At 43.8% G+C, this 16267-nt stretch overlaps 1 protein-coding gene across 4 annotated transcripts in view; it reads right to left on the bottom strand.

The window, feature by feature from the left end:
• LOC141087528 (diacylglycerol kinase eta-like) overlaps window positions 1–11015 on the bottom strand; it is a 293759-nt gene extending 282744 nt beyond the window's left edge. For 2 of the 4 annotated variants that reach the window (XM_073573091.1, XM_073573094.1), the window contains exon 1: window positions 10603–11012. The gene's annotated coding sequence lies outside the window, so the exon portion shown is untranslated. The other 2 variants (XM_073573095.1, XM_073573093.1) reach the window with 2 other exon arrangements.
• Between the last annotated feature and the right edge of the window lie 5252 nt (window positions 11016–16267).

The raw sequence follows: 16267 nt of genomic DNA, 5'->3' as shown, positions 1-16267 counted from the left end.
CCCCCCGGAGCCTGCACAGCCCCCCGGCAGGCCGGCACAGCCCCCCGGCAGGCCGGCACAGCCCACCGGAGCCTGCACAGCCCCCCGGCAGGCCGGCACAGACCACCGGAGCCTGCACAGACCCCCTGGCAGGCCGGCACAGCCCCCCGAAAGGCCCGTACAGACCCCAGAGAGGCTGTACAAGGGAAAAACAGGATTTTTCTTATTCCGATACCGGAAGTCCCATAGACTTGAATGGGACTTCCGGTATCGGAATCGGCGATACCGATACTTTTTTTTAAGATCGGCCGATCCATTCCGATCCGATACTTTGAAGTATCGGACGGTATCGCTCAACTCTAGACACAAGTAAAAAGCATCAAGCACACTTAATGATGTGTAATTAATACTTTGTACAAAATGCTTTGTTGGTAATGAAGCTTCAAGACACTTCCTGTATGGAAAAACTAGTTGCAGGCATTGATCAGGTGTGATTATGTCCGATTCTTCCACACAAACACTTTAACTCCTGAAGCCTCCGTGGGCTCCTTCCATGAACTCTGATCTTTAGTTCCTTCCATACATTTGCTATTGGATTCAGGTCCGGTGATTGGCCTGGTCATTCTAGCAGCTTTATTTTCTTTCTCTGAAACCAGATGAGAGTTTCATTGGCTGTGTGTTTGTGATCATTGTCTGGCTGAGACGTCCATCCTCATTTCATTTTTATCATCCGGGTAGATGGCTAAAGAAGAAAAAAGCTACCCTTAAGGGGAAGGTGACATAAGTGCAATAATTAAAAACTCACTCTTGACCTGTAGTGTTGTAGACTAAACACAAGAATGTCTATATACTGTATGATCACATCACAGACCACATTGCTTAATAGTACATGCACCTGATACCAGTCCTGAATGCCAATTTGACTGGATATAATTCAAAAATAAATCATACAATGATAGTTACTGTGATCACAAAAGGAACATAATTCCTAATCAATAATCATTTATAGAGGTATAAAAAATGACAAGTACCAAAAATTCACCTCTACCCTGTAAGGGTCTTTATAAGAGATCACAGTTATTCATGTGGACATATATACACATAATGAGAAAAAAATGTACATACAACCATACAAATGAGTATAATATGGAACGATCTTACCCGTGTGTGAAGAGGACATCAGCTGTCAGATTTCATCCCAGTACAGCAGAGGATCAGGAGAGAAGGGGTGATTAAACCCTGTAGAGGCTGGCATATCGTAGACCCCAGAGCTCCCGCCCTTACAAGGGCTGTCCACATCTGACCCTCAAAATAACGGTCCTGTATTTTCCCTGTGCATCTCAATGCATCTCATCATTCTGTGAATCTTCAGGGGACCTATCAGCACATATTGGGCATTCTGCTGTTACAGACAGAAGAAGGGAAAAACTTCCAGGCTCTTCCTATAGTTCAGACCACATCTGGTCATGGCCAGTTTATGGTGACATTATGTTCTTTCCACTTCCGGATTATGGTCCCGATATTTCTCACTGGAACCTTCAGTAGTTTTGAAATTCTTCTGTAACCAATGGCATCAATATGTTTTGCAGCAATAAGGTTTCAAAGGTTTTGAGACTAGCTATTGGTTTTACCCATCAAGAGATGTTTCTTGTGTGGCACCTTGGAACTGAGACACCTTTTTATAGGCCATCAATTGAACCAGCTGATATTATTTTTCACTGAGTGGCAGGACTGTTTTCTAATTCCTGATAGATTTCAGCTGCTGTCATGACTTTCCAGGGCTTTTTGTTTTTTGCTTTTTATATGTTCAATACGTTTTCCTTGTGTCATTTCTCACTGTTATACATAACTTATTTAAGGACATCTATGGATGATTTATTTGCCTGTGTGGATTGGATGAGTTGTCACCGATATCTGTTGAGAATTTCATGTCAATAGCACCTTTAGAAATAGATTTATTGCAATACTTATTTCACTCGCTGTACATACGATGCAAGCGCTGAACATGGTGATTATGGCTGTGTAAGTGCACACATAAAGAGCATTATATGGCTTGTGCTACTGGCAGAATTGCTTACAAATAAATGCTACAGTTTTAAAACAATGGGATAAATGCTGAATTAGTCTGAAAGAAAAAATTAGTAACATACAAAGTGGGAAAAACAATGCACCTAAGCTATTAGTACATAGAGCCTACGTTAAAGAGCAGCGTTCATCAAATTTTTCCTGTTCAACTGGATACGCGATGCAACAAAAGCTGCAGAGCTGAATAAAATACTGTATATATTTTTTCTTTTGTTCTATTTTTAATTTTGCCTCTCCATTGCAGAAATATTAGCAGTCAAATTATTTGGCACCAAATGAGTTACTACTTGTTAAAGAGAACTTGCCTACATGATTATGTAAAGACCTGGCTGTAATGGTGCCTAAATACTGATTACATTGATACATTTGGTGAAGAAATAGTCTTTGTTGTTCTTCTTTAATCATCATTACCAGTTTTCTGCTAATTAGATTTCAGTGTACAGGGGTCGGACTGTGCACTGGGTATCTTCCTCCCTTTTCTGTGACTCCCCGGCCCCTTCGCCTGCCTCTGGTCTGTGTTTTCATGACGCCTACGCCTGCCTCTGGTTTGTGATTCCCTGGACCCTCCTTCTGCCTCCGGTCTGTAATTCCCCAGCTCCTCTGCCTTCTTCGGTCTGTGATTCCCCGGCCCCTCCGCCTGCCTCCGGTCTGTGATTCCCTGACCCTTTCGCCTGCCTCCGGTCTGTAATTCCCTGACCCCTCCGCCTGCCTCCGATCTGTGATTCCCTGACCCCTCTGCCTTCCTCCAGTCTGTGATTACCGGGACCCTTCGTCTGTCTTTGGTCTGTGATTCCCCGGCCCCTCCGCTAGCTTCCGGTCTGTGATTCTGTGGCCCCTCCGTTTACCTCCAGTCTGTGATTACGCGGACCCTTCGTCTGTCTTCGGTCTGTGATTCCCCGGCCCCTCCACTTGCTTCCGGTCTGTGATTTCCTGGCCCCTCCACTTACCTCCAGTCTGTGATTCCCTGGCCCCTCCGCCTGCCTCCAGTCTGTGATTCCCTGGCCTCTCCACCGACCTATGGTCTGTGATTTCCTGGCACCTCCGCCTGCCTCCAGTGTGTGAATGACAAATCAAGGCTTTTTCGGTGACCTCCATCCCGTTTGAAATCTCTTTAAACAATGAAAAACCCATGATCTGTCATTCACAGACTGGAGGCAGGCGGAGGGGCCAGGGATCAAAGCCAAAGAAGAGAAGACCCCGTGCACAGTCTGGACCCTGTGCACCGAAATCTAATTAACAAAATAATTTAAATGGGGATTAAAGAAGAACAACAAAGCAGATTTCTTCACCAAATGTATACATTTATTCAGTATTGTAGCCATGTCGTTACATTATAAAATCATGCTGACAGGTTCACTTTAAATCCAAGTGAGTGTTATCAGATAGTTTTCACTGGGGGTGTGTACTTTCTCCTGAATGATGCTGACCAAGTACACACTCCCCAGTGAAAACTATCTGATTACACCCACTTGGACTTAAGAAAAGTTAACTCATTATGTGTCAAATACTTTGCTAATATCTCCGCAATGGAGAGGCAAGTTTAATTTTTTTTTTATTACAATCTGCAGCCATTATTTCAGTATTAAGATTGCCCCTCTAGATCCCTTGGATTTATAAGTAGAGGTGGACCTGAATATAGCCAGTGCTTACGGACTGCTTTCAGTGAATATTCTATTCTGTGGGTGTATTAAAGTCGAGAAACTCTGATTTAAAGGGTTTGTTTAATACCCAGACAACACCTACTTAATTACTATATTCCCCAATATATAAGAAAAAACACCATATAGTCACCTCCTGTATCGGCACCATACCAGCGCTGTTCACATCTGAAATCTCGAGCCTCATGCAACATTGTCATACCACGTGAGCTCCGCAGCTAATAAACAGCCGCCAATGGATTTCTGCACTCTCACTTCCTTCAGTCGTTAAAGGTTAATTCAAAGGAAGTGAGCGCCAATCAGCTCAATAGTGGCCACTGATTGGCCGCAGGGTGCATGTGGCATAATGTTACATGAGCCTTGGGTATTTTTATTTTACATTGTGGAATATAGCACTTAAAGAGTGGTTGTACAAGACGTGAACGTCCCCTTTAAGGGAATGACAGTCTTGACGTTACACTGTGAATAGTCAGAAGAAACTGTTGCTCCTGTTATTCCAACGGAACTCTGGAATCCTTGGTTTGAGCGTCAGGAGTCATTGGCCGCACATCCAAAACCGACCACCCTACAATCTCACCAATTGTATAAATGTTCCCTGCCATGCTCTAGTTGATTTGTCTCTTCATTTTGCAAATACCCAGAACAAATGAAATCCTAAACTGACCATTAATTCTGCCATCAGTTGCACATGCAATTGGCCTTTTCTGTTTCCTTGCACTTAGGTAATGCTCTTTATTGAATTTATGTTCTGGATCAATATTAGACCTGTAATCTCTATAGATTTCCACCCTGATTGGTCTCCTCTCGAGAATCTCCTACAGACAGAACACTAAAGACCTCCTACTACCAGTGCACTAATCTGCGCATTGAACTATGCTCTGTACCTTGTTTACCATTTTTAAGGGTCAATGTTAAGCACTAATAAAGTAGATGACTGGGATAAACTTATAGGCCGGGGTCACACTTGCGAGAAACTCGCACGAGTCTTGCGTCTCAATACTCAGCACTGCCGCCGTCACTCGGGACCGGAGCACTCAGCTGTACAGAAATACATGCAGCCGTATACTCCGGTCCCGAGTATTGAGACGCGAGACTCGTACGAGTTTCTGGCAAGTGTGACCCCGGCCATAGTTAAACAGAGGCACGAAGGTGCACAAAATAATAGACATAGCTGTTACTCTTCCTCTCCAATCTTTGTTAAAAGACCACAGTTGAAAACACATGTGACCGCTGCAACAAATCACTGAGGGCTACTGAGCCCTGAGACTGGCTGCAGTGGTCACATGCACCGTCGACGTAAAAAGAACAAAACCCGGTGGCAGTGATGGAGGGTGACAAAGAGCTCAGTTTATTATTTTATTCATCTTCAAGCCTTTTACTTAAAATTATCTTGGAAAACCCTATAAAATGTCATCATGTCACTAACTCTCCTAGATAACAAGGGAATATTGATTCAGAAAGAAAACAAATTTGCTCCTGGTTTTCTTGTGTTACCTGTTTTCCTTCATTTTGAGGATGGTGGGTATTACCATTATTTTTTTTATAATAATAATAATAGTATGGGCTATTTAGGTTTATATGTTGAGGGACTCCTTTATAGAAAAAAGAATTCCCTCTCCATACAAATTGGAAGTTTTACACTGTAAGTTGCTATGCCATCAGGCCACATTCCAACAAAGAGTTTTCGATGATTTTTTACGTTGTAACTTATGCAAGTAACTTATGTTATTTAATAGGTGCAGAAACTCTGCAACATCAAAAACTCATGGTGGGAACATACCTAATGCTACCAGCGCCCGTCTCCTGGGTTTATGGCTTCACCTCTGGAGTTCAAGTGTTGATTTAAACTTTGCCCAAATTCCCTCCTGTCTAGGTCACCAAACTCACAAGATGGAAGTTTTTACCTTCTCTCTGAAGGTCCCTAAACATTGCTCCAGCACTAAGATTAATTACGGTAGCATGTCACCTGCAAAAAAGAAAGAAGGCTATCTTACTCCTTAAAGTTTACAGCTGCACCTCCCAAAATACAGTTCCCACAGTTAGGCATATACTGTATACTATGACTGATATCTAGTTAAAAAAAAGACATTTGTCTTGAGTGTTGTAAAGAAAGGCCAAGATAGCATCTCGTAATAATCCTTTGAAAGGAAAGGAAGGGCCTTATCCAAGGGAGAAATAGGGTATCAGATGATCCGAGGAACTGCTCACCTATCGGGGGAGGAATGAGGATGAATCAGCTACTGCATAACCCTCAGAACGGGAATCCCGTCGTAGCATCAATATCAGTAGGTAGGAGACTGAGGGTGATAGTCCGCACTGCCAAAGTAGATAACAAGAAATTGGGGTACAATGATGGAAAGATCAAGAAGCTTTTCAAAGCTGAACTAACTTCATCCTCAGGAGAACCGCAGTAGTAGATCTACGGAGAAGTCGGGACCTTACTACGACCAAGGGCGCAGTGTAAGCCAGAAAAGACTACGGTTTTATCCTCATGATGGATCCTCCTGTTTTTAAATGAATTTCTAATAAATGATTAATTTTATGGATGGAAGTTGCCGGAAAATTAATGTTTTCTTCTTTGGTTCTACAATAGCTGAACTAGCCCCCATTCATCAACTTCCCAGTGTATCCCGATCTATATTGATGAGAGTCTTTATTTCTTTTTTTTCTAGGAAGAAGGTAGTTCAACTTCATAACGCAGAGAGAATAAGCCTCTTGGTCTTACCCCGATGTCTTTTTATCTATATCACCAAAGCGGACTATCACCCTCATTCTCCTACCCATTGAATCCTCCTTTGAAGAAAGAAAGGCACGGTCCTATGATTTTGGACTCCTATGTCCTTGCACTAATCCTTTGCTATTCCTTTCACTTGTATAGATCCAGAATCCTTTGATCTGCTGCTCTACAGCCCATATATTCTGTATAGATCCAGAATCCTTTGATCTGCTGCTCTAGATCCCATGTATACTGTATAGATCTAGAATCCTTTGATCTGTTGCTCTACATTCCATATATTCTGTATAGATCCAGAATCCTTTGATCTGTTACTCTACATCCCATATATACTGTAAAGATCCAGAATCCTTTGATCTGTTGCTCTACATTCCATATATTCTGTATAGATCCAGAATCCTTTGATCTGTTACTCTACATCCCATATATTTTGTATAGATCCAGAATCCTTTGATCTGTTGCTCTACATCCCATGTATACTGTATAGATCCAGAATCCTTTGATCCGTTGCTCTACATCCCATATATTCTGTATAGATCCAGAATCCTTTTATCTGTTACTCTACATCCCATATATTCTGTATAGATCCAGAATCCTTTGATCTGTTACTCTACATCCCATATATACTGTAAAGATCCAGAATCCTTTGATCTGTTACTCTACATCTCATATATTCTGTATAGATCCAAAATCATTTGATCTGTTACTCTACATCCCATATATACTGTATAGATCCAGAATCCTTTGATCTGTTGCTCTACATCCCATATATACTGTATAGATCCAGAATCCTTTGATCTGCTACTCAACATCCCATATATACTGTATAGATCCAGAATCCTTTGATCTGTTGCTCTACATCCCATATATACTGTATAGATCCAGAATTCTTTGATCTGTTGCTCTACATCCCATATATACTGTATCGATCCAGAATCCTTTGATCTGTTACTCTACATCCCATATATATTGTATAGATGCAGAATCCTTTGATCTGTTACTCTACATCCCATATATTCTGTATAGATCCAGAATCCTTTGATCTGTTAATCTACATCCCATATATACTGTATAGATCCAGAATCCTTTGATCTGCTACTCTACATCCCATATATACTGTATAGATCCAGAATTCTTTGATCTGTTGCTCTACATCCCATATATACTGTATAGATCCAGAATCATTTGATCTGTTACTCTACATCCCATATATACTGTATATATCCAGAATCCTTTGATCTGTTGCTCTACATCCAATATATACTGTATAGATCCAGAATCCTTTGATCTGTTGCTCTACATCCCATATATACTGTATAGATCCAGAATCCTTTGATCTGTTGCTCTACATCCCATATATACTGTATCGATCCAGAATCCTTTGATCTGTTACTCTACATCCCATATATATATTGAACAAACAAGGAGGAAGGCACAACAGTCATAAATGTCCATTAAAAGAAAGTACTTTATTAATATAAATAGATAAGACATAGACCAGGAATTAGACAGGGGGGGAGGGAAAACCAACAATTTATGGCATACAAATGGCAATAGCGACCAATTACGTCACCGAGGTACTCCAGGAAATAGGAATGATTGAATATATAAAGAGGGAAAATATCCCATAAGCGCATTCATATAACGATGTTCCCCTGGTAGAAATATAGCATAAATCTATATAAAGCATGCTGTCAGGCTATATGACCGTAAACATGAAATGCCGAAACCAAGAAAGGTAAGGCATTAATAGCATAGATCATCCCTTGTGGGAACTAACGGCACGACATGTACATATGGATGTAAGATAATGAGTTAAATATACTGAGAGTATCAATAGCCATCTGCATGGCTAAGGGGAATCATCCACCTTAGCAGAAAGATGAAAGCAACATCGCCAAACACATGATGGCATAAATTACCTGGAGAGAACAAGGAGACGTGAAGTGGCCGGACCCCGACGCGCGTTTCGGAGCGCTCCGAAACGCGCGTCGGGTCCGGCCACTTCACGTCTCCTTGTTCTCTCCAGGTAATTTATGCCATCATGTGTATGGCGATGTTGCTTTCATCTTTCTGCTAAGGCGGATGATTCCCCTTAGCCATGCAGATGGCTATTGATACTCTCAGTATATTTAACTCACTATCTTACATCCATATGTACATGTCGTGCCGTTAGTTCCCACAAGGGATGATCTATGCTATTAATGCGTTACTTTTCTTGGTTTCGGCATTTCATGTTTACGGTCATATAGTCTGACAGCATGCTTTATATAGATTTATGCTATATTTCTACCAGGGGAACATCGTTATATGAATGCGCTTATGGGATATTTTCCCTCTTTATATATTCAATCATTCCTATTTCCTGGAGTACCTCGGTGACGTAATTGGTCGCTATTGCCATTTGTATGCCATAAATTGTTGGTTTTCCCTCCCCCCTGTCTAATTCCTGGTCTATGTCTTATCTATTTATATTAATAAAGTACTTTCTTTTAATGGACATTTATGACTGTTGTGCCTTCCTCCTTGTTTGTTCTGTATACTGTACAGTTGTCCGTGATTTGGTCCTGCAGGTATATGTGGCCTGGAGTGACATTTCGTCAGCTATTTGACCATCTGTTTGGCCACATGTATACCATTTGCGCCTCAATCTTCTTTTATCCCATATATATTGTATAGATCCAGAATCCTTTGATCTGTTACTCTACATCCCATATATACTGTATAGATCCAGAATCCTTTGATCTGTTGCTCTACATCCCATATATACTGTATAGATCCAGAATCCTCTGATCTGTTGCTCTACATCCCATATATACTGTATAGATCCAGAATCCTCTGATCTGTTGCTCTACATCCCATATATTCTGTATAACGCCTGACACTGGATTTGCCTAATACAGTAAATTGCTAACTCAAAGTATAAAGTACGATTCTCACAAAGAGCAATGACAATGATTCTGTCATTTCGTTACTTTCATTCAATGAATACAGTTTTTAATGAAAGGGGATGTGGACAATTTATGTGAATGCCACATCTGCAGACTAGCGTGATACTGTAACAGAAATGATACAAGGAGCTGCCATATCTGAATGCTAAAATGATAAATACAGAAAACCCCAAAGGCAAATCTCATCACAGAACATGGCGAGCAATAATAAAATAATATTCCGGAATATTTAGCTGATCCTCAGTAACACGACACCAATGAATGAAATGGAAGCCTGAGGATCTTCTGTATATTGGATTCCATTCGGTGCAACAAGTTTGACACTTATCTCCAGAAGAAGAAGACGACCTTGAACTTGTAATAAGATCTTACACATCAGAGATGGAAAGAACTGCCGGCATCTCAATGACAAATCCACTAATGATGGAGGGAAAATAAATGGCAGATCAATGCCTCTACTATCCACTCCTCAAAGACAGGCGAACGGAGAACGTCACACGTCACCCATTGTAAGAAAACATTAAAATACAATTATTAGTGGGAATCTCTAAATGCAGCATTTGTACTGAGAATGGGGTAAAAGAACGCTGATAATATCCGGAGACGGCCCTGCATACAGATAGGAACAGTACACATCACATTACACTGCGATTTGTAAATAAGGAGGATTTACAGATATGGATCTATTGTACAATGTCAGAAATTCTATCTTTAGCGAGGCAGGAAAAAAATGACATTTCGTCCAAAAAATGAATAGAAACCTCCACTGATAAGTACTGTCCCCCCCCAGTGATGGAGATCCACTGATGGAGACCCACTGATGGAGATCCAGTGCTGGAGACCCAGTGATGGAGATCCAGTGCTGGAGATCCACTGATGGAGACCCACTGATGGAGATCCAGTGCTGGAGATCCAGTGCTGGAGATCCACTGATGGAGATCCAGTGATGGAGATCCAGTGCTGGAGATCCACTGATGGAGATCCACTGATGGAGACCCACTGATGGAGACTCACTGATGGAGACCCAGTGATGGAGACCCACTGATGGAGACCCACTGATGGAGACTCACTGATGGAGATCCAGTGCTGGAGATCCACTGATGGAGATGCAACACTTACATGTCTCGGTGAAATCTCCCATGAATGAGGTCTGTAGAATGAGCCCCTGGTGGTCCCCAGGAGGAGCCTCACCTACCTGCTCAGGGAATAGCTGCAGTCATCCCTGGAGGAGGCTCAGCATCCGACTGTCAGCAGCCAGTATGGTGGGTGATGCTGCTGGTGGTCACTTGCGGCTGTCTGACAAGCCCCCCATCCATGCAGCCATGTCTGCCCTCACCCCCAGCACACAGCAGCCTCCTCCTCCTCCTTCCTCATCGCAGTGACTGTAGCAAGACTCTGCATTGCTCAACCAGAGAGCAGTCAGCCAGCTCCCCTCCCCCGGTGTCACCGCAGCGGCTGTCACTCAGCTGCCTCCATCCCGGCCACACGGCGCGGTACTGCCGGCTGACGGTAATTCCCCGCTGGCTTCCTCCCCCCGTGATCAGGACACGGGGGGCTGTGACGGAATCGCGGACGCTTTGCTGCAGTCAGGCGCTCTGCAATGTGCGAGAATTGGACACACTTGGGAAAACAGACATTGACTTCCTCTCCTCTACTGCAAGTGCTGTCATCACAGCCAGGCAGCCTGCATCACTGGGCCTGGGGCGACCCCCATCACTCTGAGCATGGGGGCGACCCTCCACCCTGAGGCGACCCCATCACCATCTGTGAGCCTTGGGGACACCCATCACTCTAAGCCTGGGGGCGACCCTCCACCATGAGCCTTGGGGAGACCCCCTATCACCCTGAGCCTGGGGGTGACCCTCATCACCATGAGCCTGGGGGAGACCCCTCATCACCCTGAGCCTGGGGTGACCCTCCTTCACCCTAAGCCTGGGGGAGACCCCTCATCACCCTGAGCCTGGGGTGACCCTCATCACCATGAGCCTGGGGGAGACCCCTCATCACCCTGAGCCTGGGGTGACCCTCATCACCATGAGCCTGGGGGAGACCCCTCATCACCCTGAGCCTGGGGTGACCCTCATCACCATGAGCCTGGGGGAGACCCCTCATCACCCTGAGCCTGGGGTGACCCTCCATCACCATGAGCCTGGGGGAGACCCCTCATCACCCTGAGCCTGGGGTGACCCTCCATCACCATGAGCCTGGGGGAGACCCCCTATCACCCTGAGCCTGGGGGTGACCCTCATCACCATGAGCCTGGGGGAGACCCCTCATCACCCTGACCCTGGGGTGACCCTCATCACCATGAGCCTGGGGGAGACCCCTCATCACCCTGAGCCTGGGGTGACCCTCATCACCATGAGCCTGGGGGAGACCCCTCATCACCCTGAGCCTGGGGTGACCCTCCATCACCATGAGCCTGGGGGAGACCCCTCATCACCCTGAGCCTGGGGTGACCCTCCATCACCATGAGCCTGGGGGAGACCCCCTATCACCCTGAGCCTGGGGGTGACCCTCATCACCATGAGCCTGGGGTGACCCTCATCACCATGAGCCTGGGGGAGACCCCTCATCACCCTGAGCCTGGGGTGACCCTCCATCACCATGAGCCTGGGGGAGACCCCTCATCACCCTGAGCCTGGGGTGACCCTCATCACCATGAGCCTGGGGGAGACCCCTCATCACCCTGAGCCTGGGGTGACCCTCCATCACCATGAGCCTGGGGGAGACCCCTCATCACCCTGAGCCTGGGGTGACCCTCCATCACCATGAGCCTGGGGGAGACCCCTCATCACCCTGAGCCTGGGGTGACCCTCCATCACCATGAGCCTGGGGGAGACCCCCTATCACCCTGAGCCTGGGGGTGACCATCATCACCATGAGCCTGGGGGAGACCCCTCATCACCCTGAGCCTGGGGTGACCCTCCATCACCCTGAGCATGAGGGACATCCCCCATCACCATGAACCTGGGGGTGACCCACCATCACCCTGAGCCTGGGGGTGACCCTCATCACCATGAGCCTGGGGGAGACCCCTCATCACCCTGAGCCTGGGGTGACCCTCCTTCACCCTAAGCCTGGGGGAGATCCTCCACCACCCTGAAAAAACCCATAGATATGAACTGGGATATAAATTGGTGTCCATGCAGCATATAAGCGCACATTCACACTTGACACTAAAAAGAAAAAAACAAAGACAGAAGAAGCATGATGATTAAACACCCTACATGAAATAAATAAATAGCATAGCGCATGAAAATAATATACTGTATTTAAGTAACATGATTTTTGATAGGATAGAGGCCATCCTGCCTCAACATGGTGACCGTAATTGGGACAGTCCTAACTCTAATATTAAAAACCCACCCTTAACCCCTTAACCCCCAAGGGTGGTTTGCACGTTCATGACCAGGCCAATTTTTACAATTCTGACCACTGTCCCTTTATGAGGTTATAACGTCTATAACGTTGAAACGCTTCCATGGATCCTGGTGATTCTGACATTGTTTTCTCGTGACATATTGTACTTCATGTTAGTGGTAAAATTTCATTCAAATAACTTGCGTTTATTTGTGAAAAAAATGGAAATTTGACGAACATTTTAAAAATTTCGCATTTTTCCAACTTTCAATTTTTATGCCCTTAAATCACAGAGATACGGCACACAAAAAACTTGATAAATAACATTTCCCACATGTTTACTTTACATCAGCACAATTTTGGAAACAATTTTTTTTTGTTAGGAAGTTATAAGGGTTAAAATTTGACCAGCGATTTCTCATTTTTGCAACACTTTTATTTTTACGGACCACATCACATTTGAAGCCACTTTGAGAGGTCTATATGATAGAATATACCCAAAAGTGACACCATTCTAAAAACTGCACCCCTTAAGGTACTCAAAACCACATTCAAGAAGTTTATTAACCCTTCAGGTGCTTCACAGAAATTTTTTGAATATTTAAAAAAAATGAACATTTAACTTTTTTTCACAAAAAAAATACTTCAGGTTCATTTTTTTTATTTTTCCAAGGGTAAAAGGAGAAGTTGGACTGTAAAAGTCATTCTGCAGTTTGTCCTGAGTACGCTGATACCTGATATGTGGGGGGGAACCACTGTTTCGGCGCATGGCAGAGCTCAGAAGGGAAGGAGCGCCGTTTGACTTTTTCAATGCAAAATTGGCTGGAATTCAGATCAGATGCCATGTCACGTTTAGAGAGCCCCTGATGTACCTAAACAGTGGCAACCCCCCACAAGTGACCCCATTTTGGAAACTAGACCCCCCCCCAAGGAACTTATCTAGATATGTGGTGAGAACTTTGAACCCACAAGGGCTTCACAGAAGTTTATAACGTACAGCCGTACAATTAAAAAATCATATTTTTGCTACAAAAATGATCTTTTCACCCCCAATTTTTATTTTCCCAAGGGTAACGGGACCCTAAATGTTATTGTGCAATTTGTCCTGAGTACGCTGATACCCCATATGTGGGTGTAAATGACTATTTGGGCGCATGGCAAAGCTCTGAAGGGAAGAAGCGCCATTTGACTTTTTTGGCTGGAATTGGATCGGACACCATGTCGTGTTTGGAGAGCCCCTGATGTACCAAAACAGTGGAAACCCCCCACAAATGACACCATTTTGGAAACTAGACCCCCCCAAGGAACTTATCTAGATGTGTAGTGAGAACTTTGATCCCCCAAGGGCTTCACAGAAGTTTATAACGTACAGCCATACAATTAAAAAATCATATTTTTTCCACAAAAATGATCGTTTCACCCTCAATTCTTATTTTTCCAAGGGTAACAGGACCCTAAAAGTTATTGTGCAATTTGTCCTGAGTACGCTGATACCCCATATGTGGGTGTAAACGACTATTTGAGCGCATGGCAGAGATCAGGAGGGAAGCAGCGCCATTTGACGTTTTTGCCTGGAATTGAGATCGGACACCATGTCGCGTTTGGAAAGCCCCTGATGTACCAAAACAGTGCAAACCGCCCACAAATGACACCATTTTGGAAACTAGACCCCCCCAAGGAACTTATCTAGATGTGTGGTGAGCACTTTGAACCCCCCCAGTGCTTCACAGTAGTTTATAATGCCCGGGCGTGAAAATAAAAAAATCATATTTTTTCCACAAACATAATCTTTTAGTCCCCAATTTTTTTATTTTCCCAAGGATATCAGGAGAAATTGGACCCCAAAAGTTGTTGTCCAATTTGTCCTGAGTACGCTGATACCCCATATGTGGGAGAAAATTACTGTATGGGACACGTCAGGGCTTGGAAGGGAAGTAATAACGTTTTGGATTGCAGACTTAGATGGAATTGTCTGCGGGTGTCATGTTGCTTTTGGAGAGCCCATGATGTACATAAACAGTGGAAACCCCCCACAAATGACCCCAATTTGGAAACTAGACCCCCTAAGCAACTTATCTAGATATGTGGTGAGCACTTTGAACAACCCAGTGCTTCACAGAAGTTTATAACGCCTGGGCGTGAAAATAAAAAAAATCGTATTTTTTCCACAAACATGATCTTTTAGTCCCCATTTTTTTTATTTTTCCAAGGGTACCAGGAGAAATTGAACCCCAAAAGTTGTTGTCCAATTTGTCCTGAGTAGGCTGATACCCCATATGTGGGGGTAAAACACTGTTTGGGCGCATGGCAGAGCTTGGAAGGGAAGGAGCACCATTTGACTTTTTCAACGCAGAATTGGCTGGAATTGAGGTCAGACGCCATGTTGCGTTTGAAGAGCACCTGATGTGCCCAAACAGTGGAAACCCCCAATTCTAACTCCAACCCTAACCCCAACACACCCCTAACCCTAATCTCAGCCCTAACCCTAGCCCTAACCCTAGCCTTAACCCTAACTCTAGCCCTAACCCTAACTCTAGCCCTAACCCTAGCCCTAACCCTAATGGGAAAATGGAAATAGATACATTTTCTTTTAATTTTATTATTTTTCCCTAACTAAGGGGGGGATAACGGGGGGTTTGATTTACTATTTATGGTGGGTTTTTATGTTTGGCAGCTGTCACACGCTAAAAGACACTTTTTATTGTAAAAATAGGGCGGCACGGTGGCTCAGTGGTTAGCAAGGACAACATCTGCAAGGAGTTTGTATGTTCTCCCCGTGTTTGCGTGGGTTTCCTCCGGGTACTCCGGTTTCCTCCCACATTCTAAAGACATACTAATAGGGAATTTAGATTGTGAGCCCCATCGGGGACAGTGATGATAATGTGTGCAAACTGTAAAGCGCTGCGGAATATGTTAGTGCTATATAAAAAAATAAAGATTATAAAATAAAGATTATTATAGTTTATGCATCACCACATTTTGAGAGCTATAATTTTTCCATATTTTGACCCACTGAGTCATGTGAGGTCTTATTTTTTGCAGGACAAGTTGACGTTTTTATTGGTATCATTTTCGGGCACGTGACATCTTTTGATCGCTTATTATTCCAATTTTTGGGACGCAGAATGAACAAAAACCAGCGTTTCATGAATTTCTTTTGGGGGGTGCGTTTACACCGTTCAGCGTGTGGTAAAATTGATAAAGCGGTTTTATTCTTCGGGTCAGTACGGTTACAGCGATACCTCATTTATGTCTTTTTTTATGTTTTATCGCTTTTATGCAATGAAAACAATTTTATATAAAAAATAATTATTTTTGCATCGCTTTATTCTGCGAGCTATAACTTTTTAATTTTTTTGCTGATGATGCTGTATGGTGGCTCGTTTTTTGCGGGACAAGATGACGTTTTCAGCGGTACCATGGATATTTATATGCGTCTTTTTGATCGCGCGTTATTGCACTTTTTGTTCGGCGGTATGATAATAAATCATTATTTT

Source organism: Dendrobates tinctorius, unplaced genomic scaffold (assembly GCF_039654945.1).
Source record: "Dendrobates tinctorius isolate UK_male_01 unplaced genomic scaffold, ASM3965494v1 ptg000034l, whole genome shotgun sequence".
Taxonomy (NCBI): Eukaryota; Metazoa; Chordata; class Amphibia; order Anura; family Dendrobatidae; genus Dendrobates; species Dendrobates tinctorius.
Note: the sequence above shows the minus strand (reverse complement) of the source record. Positions and strands in the feature narration are given on the sequence as shown.